Source organism: Larus michahellis, chromosome 6 (assembly GCF_964199755.1).
Source record: "Larus michahellis chromosome 6, bLarMic1.1, whole genome shotgun sequence".
Taxonomy (NCBI): Eukaryota; Metazoa; Chordata; class Aves; order Charadriiformes; family Laridae; genus Larus; species Larus michahellis.
Window position 1 is genome coordinate 68,557,104 of NC_133901.1, and position 17,483 is coordinate 68,574,586.

Here is a 17,483-nt window from a genome sequence, read left to right on the forward strand (position 1 = left end):
TGCCCTCAAGGTGCCCATCACGCACACACAGTTTTGCTGTAAGGCAATGATTTAGGGAAACCTCCTTCTTCAGCGCTTTAGCTAATTGCCTGTACAATCCAGGGCACAGTTTTCCTTCACTACCCGTTAGCTACTGATAGCTCGGGGATCAGTGCTGTCATCTTCTCAAGCTTCAGAAATGGTCCATAACCGGAGGTGAACAGGGGCGTACTGCTGAGGTGGAGAAGACAACCTTGTTTCTTAGAATCCGTCTTGCTCATGTGTTTGAAATCACAGCGATTGGCAACCCTGAGGTACGAAGCGGGGTTCTCCCCCGGGTCATACTGACAGGAACCTTGGAGAACTTTTGCGAATCTCTTCATCATGGTAAATAATTTAAGTAGGTAGTACATACTGCCTAATCAATCCCGTGTCATTGCAGAAAACTCAGACATTTATCCTCTGGGATAAAGTTTAATGATGGAAAAGCTTTCCTTGGTTGCTAACGCTGGAGGTGTCAGCAGAGTAATGACCTCTCCTGATCACAGCCTCCAGGAAAAGTAGTCCCGCTGAGTTCAGTAACACTCCTCTTAAAATAGTGCACAGGAGACATACTGCATGTGGATGGAATTTGCAATATTGAACCCATAAAAAAAAGAATATAGTGAGAGCATTTTGCTCTACACTTAGTAATTCACTGGCCAGGCTTTTTCCTTCTTTTTCACTGTAACACAACTGTTAGTTTTAACAAAACCGTTTTGTCTAAGGCAGAATTAATTTCTTTAGAGCAATGAAGTGAGGTTTTGTCTGTGGTGCTTTATTTCTGTGTATGTATAAAGTCGCTGAACTTCCTCTGCTGGGTAAAATTATCCATCATGAAAATACAATTAGAAAAGTTAAGAACTGGGATATTTCGGAATCGTTGAATATTTCTGCTTCATTGTCAGGACATGCAAGATGTGTATTTATATATACAGGGTATGTATTTGATATCCATAGTTATATCTGTATATACATATATAGATAGATACATATTACTCATTTTGGTATTACTATTATTCACGTATGTTCTACTATTCATTTATGTTCACCTTGTGAAATAAATATGTGCTCTTAAAGGTGCATATTGCAGCAGGTCACCCATCAATTGGTATTTAGTATAGACTGTATTTTGGGCAACTGGAATCCCAGCAGGAATTGGTGTCCAAACTCTCTTACCCGTTTCAGTGATGAGAATCACAAGCAGCTCATGAGCAAAGGATCGGTACAGAAGGGGCCTGCCAATATTTTTTCCCGGGCATGAAGACTGTTGTGAGAATACCTGCCAGCTTTTGAAAGCTATGAATAGAGACAACTGGAGAGGAAATAAGTGCCTGTCTCATAATTCTGCTGGAATACACCGGGCTGCGAGCCAATTTCTAAATTGAAGTCAGTGGCATTGCATGGGGCAGGAGCCAGTGCAGACCTTTTTCTTCAAAATTTTTAGACATTGCAGGGTAGGTAGAAAATAGATTCTGTCATTCGTAATCTTTGCACACCTATTTTGTATTGCAGAAGACTGGGAAAGTATCCGTGTGAAACCAATCACTTCAGATCTAAAGTTTATCTGTTTGTCACCACAATGTCTTTCAGTTGTTACATTTGCACACTCCATAGAAACGAATACTGAGAATATTGAACTGCTTCAAAGTCAGTGAGCTCAGCTGACCTTTAAGTAGCCTGTGCACCAGAACAATATCATAACACTAGAACTATGAGCAGCCTCCTACTGAAAACAAATTTTGCTTTATATCGAGGCATTAGAGACGACTATATTTGTGTTTCTATACGCAGAAGGTTGTCTTGGACATCAAAGATTGATACCTGAATGGTTTAGCGTGGAGACATATCCTGTTGGGCTCACCTGCACCTTCTGTGTAATTCATGGGGGAAAGGCTGCGTCGGTGGCAGCTGAATTCTCCATCTCGCACCGGGGAAAGGCTGAGCTCTTCATCTTTTGGTTCCCCACGTGCTTATTTCCTGAATATACTTTTGTGAACAGCGCAACTTACAGAATATGGCTATTTTAAAAGTTTGTATCTCAGCTTAAGCAAAGATAGCTCTTTATATTCCTCATTGTCCCTTCACTAAATTGCAAACATGGGGAGAAATAGGTCTTCTCAAAAGGAGGGTTGCAGTAGTCTTCCATGATGGAAACTATGGTAAACTACAATATGAAGTTTGCTACCCGATTCCAATAAAATATATTAAATGTAATAATCTTTTTTTCCCTTTCCCGAGTCCTGTTATCACAACACATGGTTATTCAAACCTTTTTTGGCAGGCCGGAAAGCGTATTTGAAAGTTAAGGCATATTAGACTGTAGACTGCCACAGTTTTCATTCTGCCACCTTCTGTGTGTGCCTTATGAAACGGCTTCTGATTGCACGGCTTTTTGATTGCAAAAAAGGGCACATCGTTTTTACAAAGGGCTCTTCCACGCACAGTGCCATGGCAGACCACATCCTGCAGTCATTTAATGAGCTGCCACAGTCATAATAGTTGTGTCAGCATAAGAAATGTCAAATCAGGACCTAAGCAGGGGAGGGTTGTGGTGTTGGCTACTGTTACTTGTCTTACATTCACTCCAGTAAAACCCTGTTAAGTGAAAATCATCAAAAAAATGTCCAAATAATTGTGAATGGAGTCCAGATTTAAAAGCTTCTGGCTCGTGCAGCTGCAGAGTGTGTGACCCAGCCAGGGTTTGATAGGAAAAAGTTGCCATGGGAATGGTACGGCATTGTTTGCGGCTGACTTCAGCCTTTATTGTTGTGCTCTGATTACAGCTTTTGTTTCGCTGTGAAGTACAGTTGTTAAATGCCAGCTTGAAACAATGATGTATTTACATGCAATGCCTGAGTTAAAATTATTTCTATTTTTAGAGATATCACTGATTTAAACTGGGGGAAAAAAATCTCAATTACTGTTTCGGAAAACATTAAACATTTTAGTATAAATATAGTGTATGCTTAGAAGATAATTCCCATTAAAATGGGTTAAATATCATTCCTGGAAATTGTTATTCACCACTAGGACCATAGTGACTGATGGCTTCAAAAAGCTTTGAGGCAGCACCTGAACTGACACACTTTCTTCGAGGAGTGTAGGGGGAGAGTCTCCACACATCCAAACTGTTGATTCCTTTTCGTAGAATCACAGAATGGTTTGGGTTGGAAGGGACCTTAAAGATCATCCAGTGCCACCCCCTGCCCTGGGCAGGGACACCTCCCACCAGACCAGGCTGCTCCAAGCCCCGTCCAGCCTGGCCTTGAACCCCTCCAGGGATGGGGCAGCCACAGCTTCTCTGGGCAACCTGGGCCAGGGGCTCACCACCCTCAGAGCGAAAAATTTCTTCCTGACATCCAATCTAAATCTCCCCTCTTTCAGTTTGAAGCCATTACCCCTTGTCCTATCAGTATGTGCCCTTGTGAAAAGTCCCTTCTCATCTCTCCCGTAGCCCCTTCAGATACTGGAAGCTGCTACATGGTCCCCCCCAGAGCCTTCTCTTCTCCAGGCTGATTTTCTGCGGGTCCCCTTCTGTCACATTTAATATTAAAATCAAAGTAACTACACGTTCGAAAAACCCAAAAGCTGCAGAAAATAAGCCGTGTCAGCCATTCGTGTAATGGCTGATGCTCCGTTAACCCCCGGCCCCGCCTCAGCAGCACCAGGCCCCGCCGCCGGAGAACTACAACTCCCATCAGGCTTTGCGCGGCGGGACCCGCCGAACTACATCTCCCAGAATCCCCCGCGGCGTCGGGGCCGCCGGGCGGGCCGTTCTGCGGCACATGCGCACGGCGGGGCGGGGCGGGGGCCTGGGCGGTGTCGCCGCGGTCGGTGCGGCGGGAGGCGGTGAAGTTCCTTCGGAGGGAGAAGGGGGCGGGAGGGGACCGGACTGGACCGGGCCGGGCCCGGAGGGAAGGGCGGCAGGAGGAGGCGGAGGGTCTCTCGGCGGCCCGGCTCTCCTCACGGGGGCTCCCGGACTGCCCTGGACTCCAGTAAGTGTCTGGGCCCGGGGCGCTGAGCCGGGGCCGGGGGGCTGAGGAGGCTGAGGCGGGGCCGGGGGGCTGAGGCGACGGGGCGGCCCGGCCGGGCTGATGCTCTTCCTTCCGTGCTTGCCCGGTGTTCGGCCGGGCAGGGCACTGTCCTGTTTCCTCGACGCCTCTTGCCTTTGTGTGGTTCCTCGGTCGTAACTGCTTGGTGCCCGTCCCTTCCCTCCTCCCTCTCCTTTTTCTTCCTTCGCCTTCTCTCTGGAAGTCGCCGTCTTGGCGTGGGGGCTCCCCCCGTGTTTCACCTCGTAGGGGAGGCCGTGGTATAATTGCCCTGGTAAAGCAGTCAAGGTTCTGTCAGATCCCCAGAGGTAAGAGGATGATCTCATTACCCGTAATATTTTTTTTTTTTTCATCGCCTCTCTCTTCTTCTCAACTTTGGTCTTTGAGCATGATGGGAAGAAGCGATCTTATCTGGGCAGAGCCCTGCAGTGATGGTGCCTGGGAGGGTGTGGGCTGCCAGGCCGGGCCTGCTTCGGTTGTGCTCGCGTTTGGTATTGAAATCTCCAGCCGCAGCTCCGAGGGGAGCTGAGTGCGGCTGGGACTGCTAACATTTAGTGGCTGGCTTGCTTTTAGCTTTCGAAGGCGCTAGTTCTGAAGAGGGTGGCTTTGGAAAGCTGTTGCCTGTGACTAGCAGTGCAAGCCTGCGCCTCTGAGTTGTGTTCTGGCGTGGTTGTAACCTGGGCTGGTTACTTACTGAAACAAACTGTCTTTAAATGGATAACTTGACTATAAATGAATGTTAAACTGTAACTAATACTGTCAGATTTGCAGTCTTTAGCACATGTGAAATTCCAGATAGGTATTTGACATGCTACTAACAACACAGACTTAAATGCTCTATGTATTGTGCAGTTCCCCTAGGTGTAACTAATGCATAACCTTCATAAAAGGCATTATATTATTGCATAAAATGTTTGCAAAGTAACATCAAGAGGACAACAATTTCACTTTGGGGAGCAGACTCCCGTTTTGAGGCCTGTTTCTTAAAACTTGTGTATCTAATTTTGACTGATTGATGCACTGTTAGTTAAAAACAAGCAAACAAACAGTTTATCTGCAAGTGGGAAACAGTTTAGTTATTAATTTTTTAGTCAGAGCATTATGTATTAGGCATGAGCAGAATGGTGTTGTTTATCTGGGTAAAACTGAGAGGGAGTGTAATATTTGTTAGGTTCTTAAGAACTAGATCTCTCTGTGCTTCACCTTCTTACAAAAGCATAGTACTTCTAAAGAGACTGCTAGAGATCCCTGCCTGTAGTAAGCTGAATGGCATCAGGTTTTTTTGTTGCCTGTTGACAAATTGCTTGCTTTACTAAAAGAGGCCATAATATCTGTAAAGATACATTTTCTGTTCTCTTGCCGTTACCCAATCCCATACATGACGCTGGAAGACAGAGCCATATTCGATCATACAGCTTGGGCCTACGAAGTGCCAGGAATAGCTTCTCACTGCTGAATCCAGCAGGGTGTTGTGTTGGGGTTTTATTTTTTCTTTGATTTGTCCACTTCCTTTTTATATTTGGTCTGCGTTCATTATGATGCAGCACAAACACCATCTTTACTGAGATGGAGCTATGCGTGACAACTTTGCCTGATGGCTGTATGGTCTGTCATAATAAATTTACTATACTGCAGTTGTAAGGATGTTTTTTTTTCTAAATACTTTTGATTTGAAAGTAGTTATGAAGTATGATGACGTCTTGTGTCAGTTTATCTCACAACTGAGTTACAGGTGCAACTTTAAAGCCAATTCAGTAGTCCTTGAAGATCTAGACATCCAATTACGTATAGGAAGACTTCTTTAAGTTTTATTGCTTGTTCTTATGAGGTTCCACATTGGATAAATTCATAGGACATTTGCTGCATTCTAGTAAGTCTTAACAGTGGGTTTGGAACAGTGGACTTGCCTTTTAGGTCCCTGCAGTCTTGCCTCCTACTTCTGATTGTTATTTTTACTTGTGAGAGTCACACAAGTAACAATACATAAAGCTGTCAGGTATGTAAAGCAGAGAAGTGCAGAAGTGCTGTTTTCCTGTTTGTCACATGAGTAAGTGTTAAAAATGGGCTGAAATTTCTCATGGTAGAGAGAGATTCTTAGCCTGGTTGATATTTGGAGGAGAGCTTTTTTAATTCGTGGATGAATAAGCACTGATGCTGCAGAAAGTGATAATTCAAGAGATAATACATGGGGGCTTTGTGTATGTTAGACATCACTGAATACTAGACTGCTGGAGACAGCTTTGCATAAAAAGTAAAACTTTGTGCAATTTCATGTGGTTTTTTTGCAGTTATTAAATATTGTGATTTTATTTTGCTAGTGTAGAAAATCTAATTTTGAGTTAGTAAATTGTAAAGTTGAAATCTGTTTTCTTAATCTGTTTATGTTTTATAACTACAGTTGGCCTTATGTTCCATTGTATTGCTATGCGTTTCAAAGGTGGAAATAAAGAAAAAGGTGCACAATAGGTCACTGACAGGTATATTGTAGTGTTTAAATGTTTCGGAGGAGCAGATGCTTTCATATAAATTAGAGAATAGGCAAAGAAGAACCAGTGGAAATAGGAAGCATCTTAATGCTTTTCCTCCTCCTCTCCCCCTGTATTTATTCTTCCTCGGGAGTAGTAACTGAGTGACAGAAGGCAGGCACACACATGGGGAATAAGGAAGGCGCGTATATGAGGAAAAGAGCTGAATGAAGGAAAAGGCCTTGGTTTTTCCAGGTAGCTGTGGCTTATTTCAGAAGACAAGGGAGCTATATCAGCAGAAATAATAAAGGCTGACTGTATGTCAGAGGGTTAGTGTAGAAGAAGGGAAGTGCAAAAGTCAGTTTTTATTGACTGTAACAGATTAGGAAGAACTTGAGGACATTACTGAAATGTGAACAGATATCTACTTGTAATACAGTCTCCAGTGTAGAGTTGGACACAGCCCAAACTGCCAGGCCTGCAAAATCCTTAATCTATTTTAGTAGATCTAGAATTCCATCGATGTCTTTATTACTAAATGTTCCTGGTTATTAAGCTGACAGTTATCGTAGTAAATGTAATTCCTTCAAAATGCAGCAAACCAGCGGCATTGGGAGGTGAGTGCATGTTCTAAGTGAGAAGTTTCCTTGCATGCCATGGTGTGCACTTTCTTGTATCCAGCTGTAAGTCAATGTTTGTCTAAACAATGGCTTGTGATACAAGAGCATGTATCTTGCAAGATTATTTTTTTTTCCTTGATAATTATGAACAATAGAAACATTCTTAGAAAATACTTACTGGGGTTTGGAGCCAAATAAACCTTTGTGTAGTTGTATAATTGCATGAAAATACAAGATAGTAACTTACTTCAGTGCCAAAATATGTGAATTTAGGTGACTGGCTTTAGCATAAAACTTTCTTACAAAGTGGAGCAAGTGCTTTAGATGCCACCAGGAAACAAATGATAGAAGAAATGCAACAGTCAGTACATGTATTCTTTTGTTTTTGAGCATGAATGCAACAAGACATGGCTAGAAGCATTGCTCTTAATGCTTTATATAAGGAACATAAATATCAAAATTCTAGTGAGCTTATCTGACATACAGAAATAATGTAGCTGCTTTAAAAAAATGCTGAAGAGGTCAGAGAAATAAGTGCGGATCAAGTTCAGGTTTTGAAGTCACACTTTAATGCACAGAATGACTGAAATGAATTGGAGTGGGAGCTATGGCTGAGCTGTTTCAAAATTTTTTTTCTACTCTTACACTGATCTCTGAAATTAGGACTTTGAAAACATCTAAGTCTAATATCATCTTGATATATGCTGTAGACTTTGAGAAACATTTTGCCATATTCGTATATGGCTCAAATTTATAAATAACACTTCCCTGTTAGTGCTAGGTAAAGCAGCAGGGTTTTGTTACTGTTGAGGAAGGAAGCTTGGTTCATTGTCTCAGCACTGAGCAGCATTTTCTCCCTCCAGGGACTTGCAGAAGCATCTAGAATGTGTAGGTGTTTCTTTAATCTTGGAGAAGGAACTTATTAAGCTTTCTGGTGCAGAACTGTATGAGCCACTTACTTTTAACAGATGTTATCTGCACAAGTAGGGAGTTGCAAGTCTGGTAGACATTTGTGGCATTCAACAGTTTAAACAGTTTTCAGGTTTGAACATATGCCTTTGCCTTGAAAATCTGAATAGTTTCAGGTATTTTATGTAGAAGAAAGGTGGTTCAATGGTGAGGTTGCTGCTCTGGGACTTGGGAAACAGGTTCAGCTCACTGTCTTGCCAAAAGCTTCCTGTGTGGCCTGGGACAAGCTGCTTCTCTGTCCCTCCGTTCTCATACTGAAACTGCAGAGCAGTAGCAGCTCTCTGTGTCGCTGAAGTGTTACAAGGATACGTCAGTCAGCTTTTGATGTGTTCAGGTGTGGCAGTAACATGGGGGATATAGCTCCATTGTGCTAGGAGGGAGAGGTCTAAGACACTGCCCAAGTTTAAAGCTGGCGTACGCTCCAGTCAGAAGGAGTAAAATCAGAAAAAAGCGGGGGGGGAGGGGGGGGAAGTTTTGACTGGAAATCTCTGTATCATTTAAAAAAGAGAGAAAGCAAGTTCTTAAAACTTGAAGAAGCCCTGCATTGATTTATTTAAAGTGTAAAAGCAATGCTTAAAAAACCTGTCTGCTTGAAAGGCAAAAGTTTTCTACTATGATTCTGCCACACAAGGAACAAGAGCAAAGCTGTCTCTGTTCCTCTATCAGCTGTTCTCTTCTTTGGAAAACACTTATAATTCTAGCTAACCATTAGATCCAAATGTTTTAGCTATCAGTTTTGTTCATTTGTCCTGCTGGCATGATAGGCAGAATATCTTAAATTGTCAGATTTATTGTCTTTTCATGTGAAAAAGGATGAGAAATGATCAGCTTTTTTACCTCCCCACTCCCCCAAGGGGGAAAAGAATTTGCAGCCACTTCTAAACAGCAGTGTCTTTAGTAATTTTATAGAGATAAAAAGTATTTTGAATTCAAAATCCCTCTGATGGGAAATATAAGATGGTATTGTCATTGCTATAAACTGAAAATGTAGACTAGACAGCAATTATCAAGCTTTGCAAATGTGTTTTCATTGTTGTGAGTCAACATGGCTAGGAACAGTCTCTCTATACTGACAGGTGATAAATTCATTAGTTTAATATGTAATTATTTTGATGTGTATGCTCTCCATGAGTGCTTTGGTCCCCACCACATTTACATCGCATGTCCAAGAAAATATGTTTGAACTTGTTCAGACTAGTGGCTTAATTAAGTGTTCTTCTGTTAAGCGCTAGAACAGTTACTTGTTGGGTTTGTTGTAAGAGCGCGCAGTCCTCTTAAAAATGCACTTCAAAAGATGTTGTTAAATATATTGGTTAACTCTTTAGAGAGGCTTATAATAACAAATGGAAACTTAGGCTGCACTAATAATTCATCTAGCAAGTTATTTCTATAGCTAGTAGACTCGGTGCCTGTATGTGTGCTAGTGCTGCAAAGTTAGGTAGCAGGATGCTCTTGCTTCAGAAGTGTTCCTACTTATTCAGGACTTCAGGCTTTAGTTATATTTTTTTCTCTCATTAACTTCCCCCTTCCCCCCTCCCCCCCCCGCTTAAATCAAGTTCGCTGTAGGTGCTGTAATTTATTTATACTGTCTTCCTAGTTTGTGCTGGTGCCCTGATATTTGGGTGGAGGAGCAAGGTTTCTTAGGGAGATTCATTTGTTCCATTCTTGGGGGAATGCTGCAGTACAGTGTGTTGAAAAACAGTCTGTTGCATACTCATGGTAAGTTCAGGATTTCCAGGCATGTTGTTGCACATACACAGGACTTGAGATTCTTCTGGAGTATTTCCGTCTTGCTGTGTATAGGTCAGGTAGCAATCCTGCAAAGTGCCAGGAGCCTGATGACTTCCTGGTAGTATTGGGATTACTCTGTAGGTGGAGCATTGTTATTCTCCATTTGCATTGTAATTTACGCTTTGAGAAACACCGGTGTCAGTGCAGAACAACAGCTGTGCAGTAAACTGGTATTTGTGTCATTGCACAAATAAGAAAGGTAAGGAAGAAGGTCAGCAACCAGACATGGGCTGTACCTGATATGAGGACAGTTCCTTGAGCTCACGACGTGCTTCCAAGGCTGCTGGAAAAGAATCATGTGAGAAGTTATAATGAAGTATTTGCTTCAAGTGAAGTGTTAGTGTGCTGCCACTATGCTACAAAACCTATCATTACAGATAAGCTTTTATTTTAAGGGGTTTCTCTCTGCCTCGGGCGAGACTTTTATTAAATATACTGGAGTGGGATTTCATTTTCTTACTTTAAGAAGAATAAAAAAGCGGGGGGGAGGAAGGTAATGACCTGAAAACCTTGCCATTTGATGGGAGTTTAATTTTCTCCTCCCACCACGGTAAACAGGAGCTGGCATGTGTTCTGTAAATGAGTATTGGTTCATGTAGATGAGACAGACAAAGTCTTATTCTTCCTAAAGAACTTCCACTAAACTTGTGCTTACTGAAGAGCTCTGAGATTAATCCTAATTGCTGTGAATCCTTGTATAGTACTAATATGATTGGTAAGTAAGCTAGATTCTGAAGGAGATACCTAGTCTTTGCAGCAGCAGGAATTTTGTCCCATTTAGTGGCTTATGCAATGAACTGAACGTGGTCTGTACCATAAGTCCCACAGTATTAAAATAACAGTGAGGTGAAATCTTAATGGCTACAGTTTTTCCTTCCCAAAGTATTGATGTAGGTGAACAATTGCATTTTCTTTATTCTGCATTGAATTGTCTAAATTGGATCTATAAAATCGAATTTGATAATCGGTTACTTACTTTGTTTCATTAAATCCTTTTCCATTTTTGAAAAAGATCAAACCAAATACTCATCATTCTTTTCATTATTTGATACTTTAAATGAACTGAAAAATCAGTTATTTACAGTCCTTGTTAGACTCCACAGTTTGGTTACAAGCATTAAAAAATATGCTTGCTTGCTTTGTTCTGAGGTTACTGTAGACGAAGTTCTTAAATGTTGTCTTAACTTGTGTTCAGATGGTCTGTAATATGCTGTGCTACTAGTAGACACATGTAATGTGAAATCACTCTGGCTTTAGAGTGTCTTAAATATGTACCGTTTAATGGAATTAGTCTGAATATGATATTCTTGCGTTTAAACTTGGAACTTGCCTTTGGATCTATATGTAAAAGGTAACCTTTTACTACTGCAATGCTCTCTTAAGTTTTCCTCTGTTTGGCTTCTACCCAATGTTTTCAGGACAACATTTTGGTGCTACTGAGGCACGTAATTTTATTTTAAATAGTACTTTCAAGATTAATTTAACACACTCTTATATACATGTTGCTATTTCTTTAGTGGCGTAAGAGTACTCTGTGCAAACTGAAAAAGGTATTTTCAACTTGTTAATTTCCTAACCAGCTGGCCTTTTGATTTTTTTACATACTTCCCAGGAAGAAAGTCTATGTTTGTTTCTGCTGCTGAGTTTGTACGCAGGATTCAGAAAGAAATCAGCAACACTGGCTCAAAAATGGCAATTTTTTTTTTTTAACCAGCCTCACCACCTTTTTGTGTTGAACTTCCTCAAATCAAATAAGCTTCATCAGCATTTGTAGTTTTAGTGAGATAGTCTTGGTGCTGCAAAGTCAGTGGGATGCTTTTGAGACTCTTGCCCTTTCATGTTTGAAGACAGGTTTGGGTTGAATTTGAAATAGCTGGCAGTGTATGGAATCTGAGTTCTTGGAGTGGTTAGCCTGGGTGAAACACTTACTAGTAATTGAAATGAAACAGATTTTTTTACTAATGAGTAACTAAGAATAATAAGTAATCCTAATAAGTAACGTGCTTATTCCCTGATTAATTTTAATTTTAGTTGTTCGTGAATGGAACAATTTCTATAGACTAATGCATGTAAGCATTTTCAAGAATAAGGACCTAATTTGTCATATGTGGAGTTTTACATACAGCACTTATTTAAATTTTTCAAAAGGCCCATAATAATATTAAAAAGAATTGTAAATAATAATCAACTCTGAACCTGCATTATTAAGCATTTTAACTGGTCTGTAACTGAAATTAATAAGCTTTTAAAAATTTGCTTTGAGGATTGTATGAGATAAGTCAAAGTGAATTATTATAACTGTATTTTGTTTTCCTCTGTTGTACTCATCTCTGGTTATATCTCATTTTGAGAAACTTTGTATTACCTAGACTTAATATGAAGTGATGAAAACTGTACTGACTGTTGTAAAAACTTTGAGTTGTTGAACACATTCTTTCACTGTCTTTTAACTTTGTCATTTTACTTTATTGCTTTCTAGGCTAGTCATCACTCCGAAGTTTATTAATACATACATTTCAAGAGTGTCTTTTATAATGGCCTCATTGCAGAGGATGCTTTCTTTTGTTTGTGTTAGCTCCGTGTCTTTAGAGGGACAATTAAAACACTTGTTTAGTGAGGCAAAACCCATTAATAGGTGAGGTTTTTTGTTTTGGCTGTCTTAAGAGATCAATGATAGAGAGGAATTTTGCATCCTGTGCAGTACATTTCCTCATTTCATCATATCCCAAAGCCTTTGGCTGCTGTTGCAGGTACCTTAAAATAGATGAAAGTAGCTAAATTAAGAGCACGAAACATCACTTACAGATATTCCTGCAAAAGTTTTTGAGGAAGTACCAGTCTGTTCCATCGTGGAACTTGTAGACCAGTATTGAAAATAGGCCAGCAGATGATGGATTCAGGAAACTTCAGAACGTTTTCCATAGAACTCCAGTCTTTGCCTAAAACATACTGAAATTTTTACCTAGATGGATGTTGAAAGCACCCAGGATTAATGCTGTAGCATTTAAGTAGCATGGAATAAAATCATAGTCATTTGACTTGCTGAGGTGCACTGGAAGAGAAGGGAAGAGTTGGCTTACCCTAATTCAAGAAGTCTTCCTGGAAAACAGCAGATCAGATGCATTTTGAAGACAGAGTGATGACTGAGTAAGACTTAAATGCGAGATAAGACTGCTGTTTTTGTTAGATGATTCACCAGTGCAAATGATGATTCTTTTATATTGTGGCCTGGTTGGAAGTTGGATTAGGTACTGGGGGAGGGGTGTATTGTTTCATATGCCTCATAGTTCGATCAAGGGTAGGAGAGGTCAGTGCTACTGGTACTTACCTCAGGTTTTTTAATTTTGAAGATTAACTTCTTATGCTTAGGAATTCTCTTCCAGGTGAATACTGGCCTTTTGCAGCTGCTTATTTCCTTCTTCTTGACCACTTTAGAGAAGGTATCTAAATTTAGAGGGCAGTGTATCCTGGAGACTTCCAGTTCTCATTTGTAGACGTAGTTAAAATATTGCTAATAGTTTCATATGCTTCTAGCAAATCAAAGTCATGTCTCCTCTGTTTAACAGAAGGATACAGTGTCTGTTGTGCCCTCCAGAACAAAAACGAATCAGTGAAGGATCTTTTGGAAACAGAGAAGCTCAGTGTGTAATTCTAAAACAGTTGATCCTAAATTATCTTTGGTTGTCATCAGAATCATACCCAAGTCATCTCTCCAGCTCCTGGATTAGTGTTTTTCTGTCATGTTTTGGGTACTTATGAGACTGTGGCTTTAAGGGGTTTGTGAAAGATGAGCAGAGACATCGACTCTCAGTTTAAATTATCTATACAGTATTCTGCCTCTACTGGAAGGTTTTCAAGGGGTTGAAAATAAAGAAGTCTGAACAACTGTCCTGGAAGATTTATGTGACTTGTTTTCAGAGGCTCTTCTGAGCTGGTTTTCTGAGGGTTTGCTGTCTTGGATGTATGCAAGAGGGGAAAGCTTTCATTGCTGTGTTCTTCAAGGTATAAGCAGGACAGTCTGAACTCATCCTTTACCCTTGGGAGTCAGTAAGTGGAGTAAATGGCCAGTAAAAGAGAGGACCAACTGGAGAGTAGCTGATTTACAGCAGGAAGCTGATAGTAATTGCCTAGGCAAAAGGCAAGAGCACTCAATAATTAAGCTGTCCCTGGAACTGCAGGGAAAATAAGATCTCTGGGGATGCCGCCTACCTTCCCTTTGTGGCAATGGAGCTCGTGTAAAGAATAGAGCTGAAAAAGGGGGGTGGGGAGGAGGGATGGGCATGACTCATGCCATCATTTTATATTTATCAAGTGTAGTTTTATGAACGCTGTTCATCATTTCATAGAGATGAGTAAGTAGGTAACGTATGTTTCTTAATCTTAGAAAAAGAAAGCCCAAGTCATCCATCTCCTGCGGTAAGCTAAATCTAAAGTTCAAAATGTCTATACACTAATATAGCAGGAAATAGAAGTGTTACTCTAAATTAAAGAAATAAAAATAATAATTTTTACACAAAGCTTGGGGAAAACACATGTAAACTAAAGCTAAAAGTTATTAAGGAGCAGTGCTCAGCTTGCTTTGTTTCTTAATCAAATTTCCACGTGGATAGTGCAAAGCCTATTTCATGGTCGTCTTATTCACGCAAAGTTCCACTTTCTCTAGTAAGGCAGCGGTCCGTGGTTTATGCCTGTTTGTGGAAATCAAGCATTAGCTGTCAAAGGAGAAACTGGGCCTTAGAAAAGTTATCTTGCATGCTGCTTTAATAGTTTTGTATAGACTTTGTACTTGAAGATACAGAGGCTGCAACCAAACTGTAAAGGAGGTGAACTCAAGAGCAGGTGCTGGTGTGAAACTAAAAATACAAATGAATGTAGGAGAGTTTAAGCAGTTTTTTATAAATGTTGAAGAGATGCTTATGTGCCTCTGCAGGTTCTAGTTGTGCAGTCATGCATTTACAGTTATAGACTGGGAGAAGGTGGTCTGTGATTTTTATTTATAGCAGTGTCCAGGAGGTCGGGCAGCCTTCAGTTTGTGATATAAATGTTGCGGAATGTTGGTATATGGTATACCCGAGAGGAAAAGAGTGGTGAGAGGGGAAATCTGAGAGAAGCTGGGCTGGTGAGGTATGTAACTCCTTAAATTAGTACACTGTCACTGGAAAGAGGGATGTAAGACTTCAAAAATAAGTGAGACGTCCTATTTGGATTATAACACAACCCTCCGAGAAGGAATTTTAAGGAGCTGAGAGTTTTCTGAATTCTTACGTATGAGTGTCAATATACACCACAAAATGGGGTTTCAAAAATATTTCAGCTTCTGGTGGATTATGGCGAGAACCGAGAGGAAATGGGCCACAGGGATCTTTTTTTCTGAAGTAGCACTATGTCATTGACCTATGCCTCCTCCCTCCCCAACCACCCCCCCCCCCCCCCGGCCCTGCTCAGGGGAGGGAAAGCTAAATAAAATGAAGTTGTATGTAATCTGTTTGATGCCTTCAGCTTTTCTCTTTAAGAACTCGCACTCTTTTTAGCATATTTGATTCTAAAAGTGGGCGGAAGAATTATTACACTGTTCCGTGCTGCAGAAAATAAGTTAAGCGTGCATGTAATAAGAGCTGTAAACGTACACAGACTTGGAGATTTTTCTTTTATTATCACTTGAAATAATAATTTCATGAAAAAATAAATCTTATCTATGTAAGACAGGATCCGTGTTCTGAAGACCCTTTTAAGTTGAAGTTCTGGTGAGTTGTTAAGCTGGTGGTCTTCCAGCCAAACTTCGTATACTGAAGGATTAATGCTGGAGTTCTGCAATTCCTTTTATGAATCTTTAGAAGTAATGTGGTAATTCAGTCTTTGTTGGGTTTTGTTCAGTCTGGAGTTACCAGGAAGAGTGTCATAGTGATGGTTTTGTCGTGTGTGTTCAGTTGCTTTAGTAACTGGAAGAAAGAAACAAATTGATTTTTTTTTTTAGTGTGCACTGTAAATTGTGGTTTGTTAATGAATGCCGAATAGAATTCGTATTAATTTACAGTGGAACCTTGCCAGGGTGTAATATGGTGGAAGCAGACTTCTAAAGCTGGAAAACAGTTGCATGATTTCATATTTGATTTCAATTTTATAATAAAGTTAGAGGGTTTTTTAATGTCTTGTTTAAGAGCATCAGTCTGGTAGATGACAGTAATCCCTTGAAGAATTTCAAACTGATGTCAAGAAAACAGCCGTCATACAACTTAAGTTTTTTAATTAATGATAGTTTATTCTATATTTTTATCAGAGAACAAAGGAACTGCAAATAGTATTATTTTGTAGGCTAGAAATTAGCCAATCGTACTTTGAAATAGAAAATCTGTATGAATTTAGGGGTTTTTTTTCTGTGAAAATTGGTTTATTGACAAAGAAGCGAAAGCTTTTGAATTTTGTCTTTGGCCCTGGAAAAAAAGTTTAAAGTATTGGAGTAGTTCAACTTTAGCTAATTGTATGCTCATCATTATGAGTGTCCTCCTTTCATTTTTCGTAAAGGTTTTTTGAAAGATAGATGCTTTAACGTTCAGTTGGGTTTATTCAATTTGTTTAATTTCTTCAATTAATCAATTTGTATCTTGTTTCAAAAACAAGTTTTCCTTGTCTCGTTTTCTTCACATCTGCAGAGAATGCAGCTTAAGCCTGCTCAAACAGGAAACCAGCGACCAATAATTGCTTTTTTTAGGCACGAGGCTTTTCTGGGCTTCATAAACTGTTGATATTAAGCTGAAATTGTGTCCCGGAAGTGATGTATATTCTGTTGAGGGACCACCTGGCACAATTGAGGACAATAGTGGTAAATGACAAATATTTAAATTTGTTTAAATGAAAACAATGTGTGACGCCAAGTTCTGCCTGCTTAGGGGTATAATTTAGAGGATAGCTACCCTTGAGCTTGCTCCGAGCTACAGATGTGTTTATAGAGAGATGTTGCTTCAGTGTAAAGTGATCCCAAGAGGCAGCACGTGCATTGCTGATGAATGTTTATTACGATTATGACATTGTCTTAAGAGTGCTCAAGTGTTTGTTTTTGCTGTTACTTGTAACTATAACTCAGTTACAGAAATTGTCTTAGATCTTACCAATAAAATTTAGATTACCTTAATACCTTTTGGACTCGATGATCTGAAAGGTCCCTTCCAACCTAGACAATTCTATGAATCTATTTAAAAAATAAATTATGTTACCTTTTTTTTTAAGAACAAACCTGTGCCTTTGAAGATTTAAACCGTCATTGCATACCTTAAATGTGGAGACTCTTCTGCCTTTTGGGGGTGAAAAGAAAAACAAATCAGTCAAGTGCTTAATGGAAGGCTTATACATGTTTAATATCCTTGTAGCTATATAGAAAACGTTGTGCACCTCAAACAAAAGTGTGTTAACTTCGTTATACACAAAAATGCATTTAACTTTGGAATTAATAGCTTATATTAAAAAAACCCAAACCACTGATATTTTTAATAGTCTGTCATCACTGTAGAGACTGTCAGTCTCCTTTTTTGCCAATACTATTTTGGAAATACTATTTGCAAACTTTTTGGAAA

The 17,483-nt window shown here is 40.0% G+C and overlaps 1 protein-coding gene across 8 annotated transcripts in view; it reads left to right on the forward strand.

Annotated features, from left to right (window-relative positions):
* The first annotated feature begins 3,827 nt into the window (after positions 1-3,827).
* The window catches only part of PLEKHA1 (pleckstrin homology domain containing A1), a 38,976-nt gene continuing 25,320 nt past the window's right edge, over positions 3,828-17,483 (forward strand). For 3 of the 8 annotated variants that reach the window (XM_074591366.1, XM_074591368.1, XM_074591372.1), the window contains exon 1: positions 3,829-4,016. The gene's annotated coding sequence lies outside the window, so the exon portion shown is untranslated. Of the gene's footprint in view, positions 4,017-4,272; positions 4,379-17,483 lie in introns of those variants that run through there. The other 5 variants (XM_074591370.1, XM_074591369.1, XM_074591367.1 and 2 more) reach the window with 3 other exon arrangements.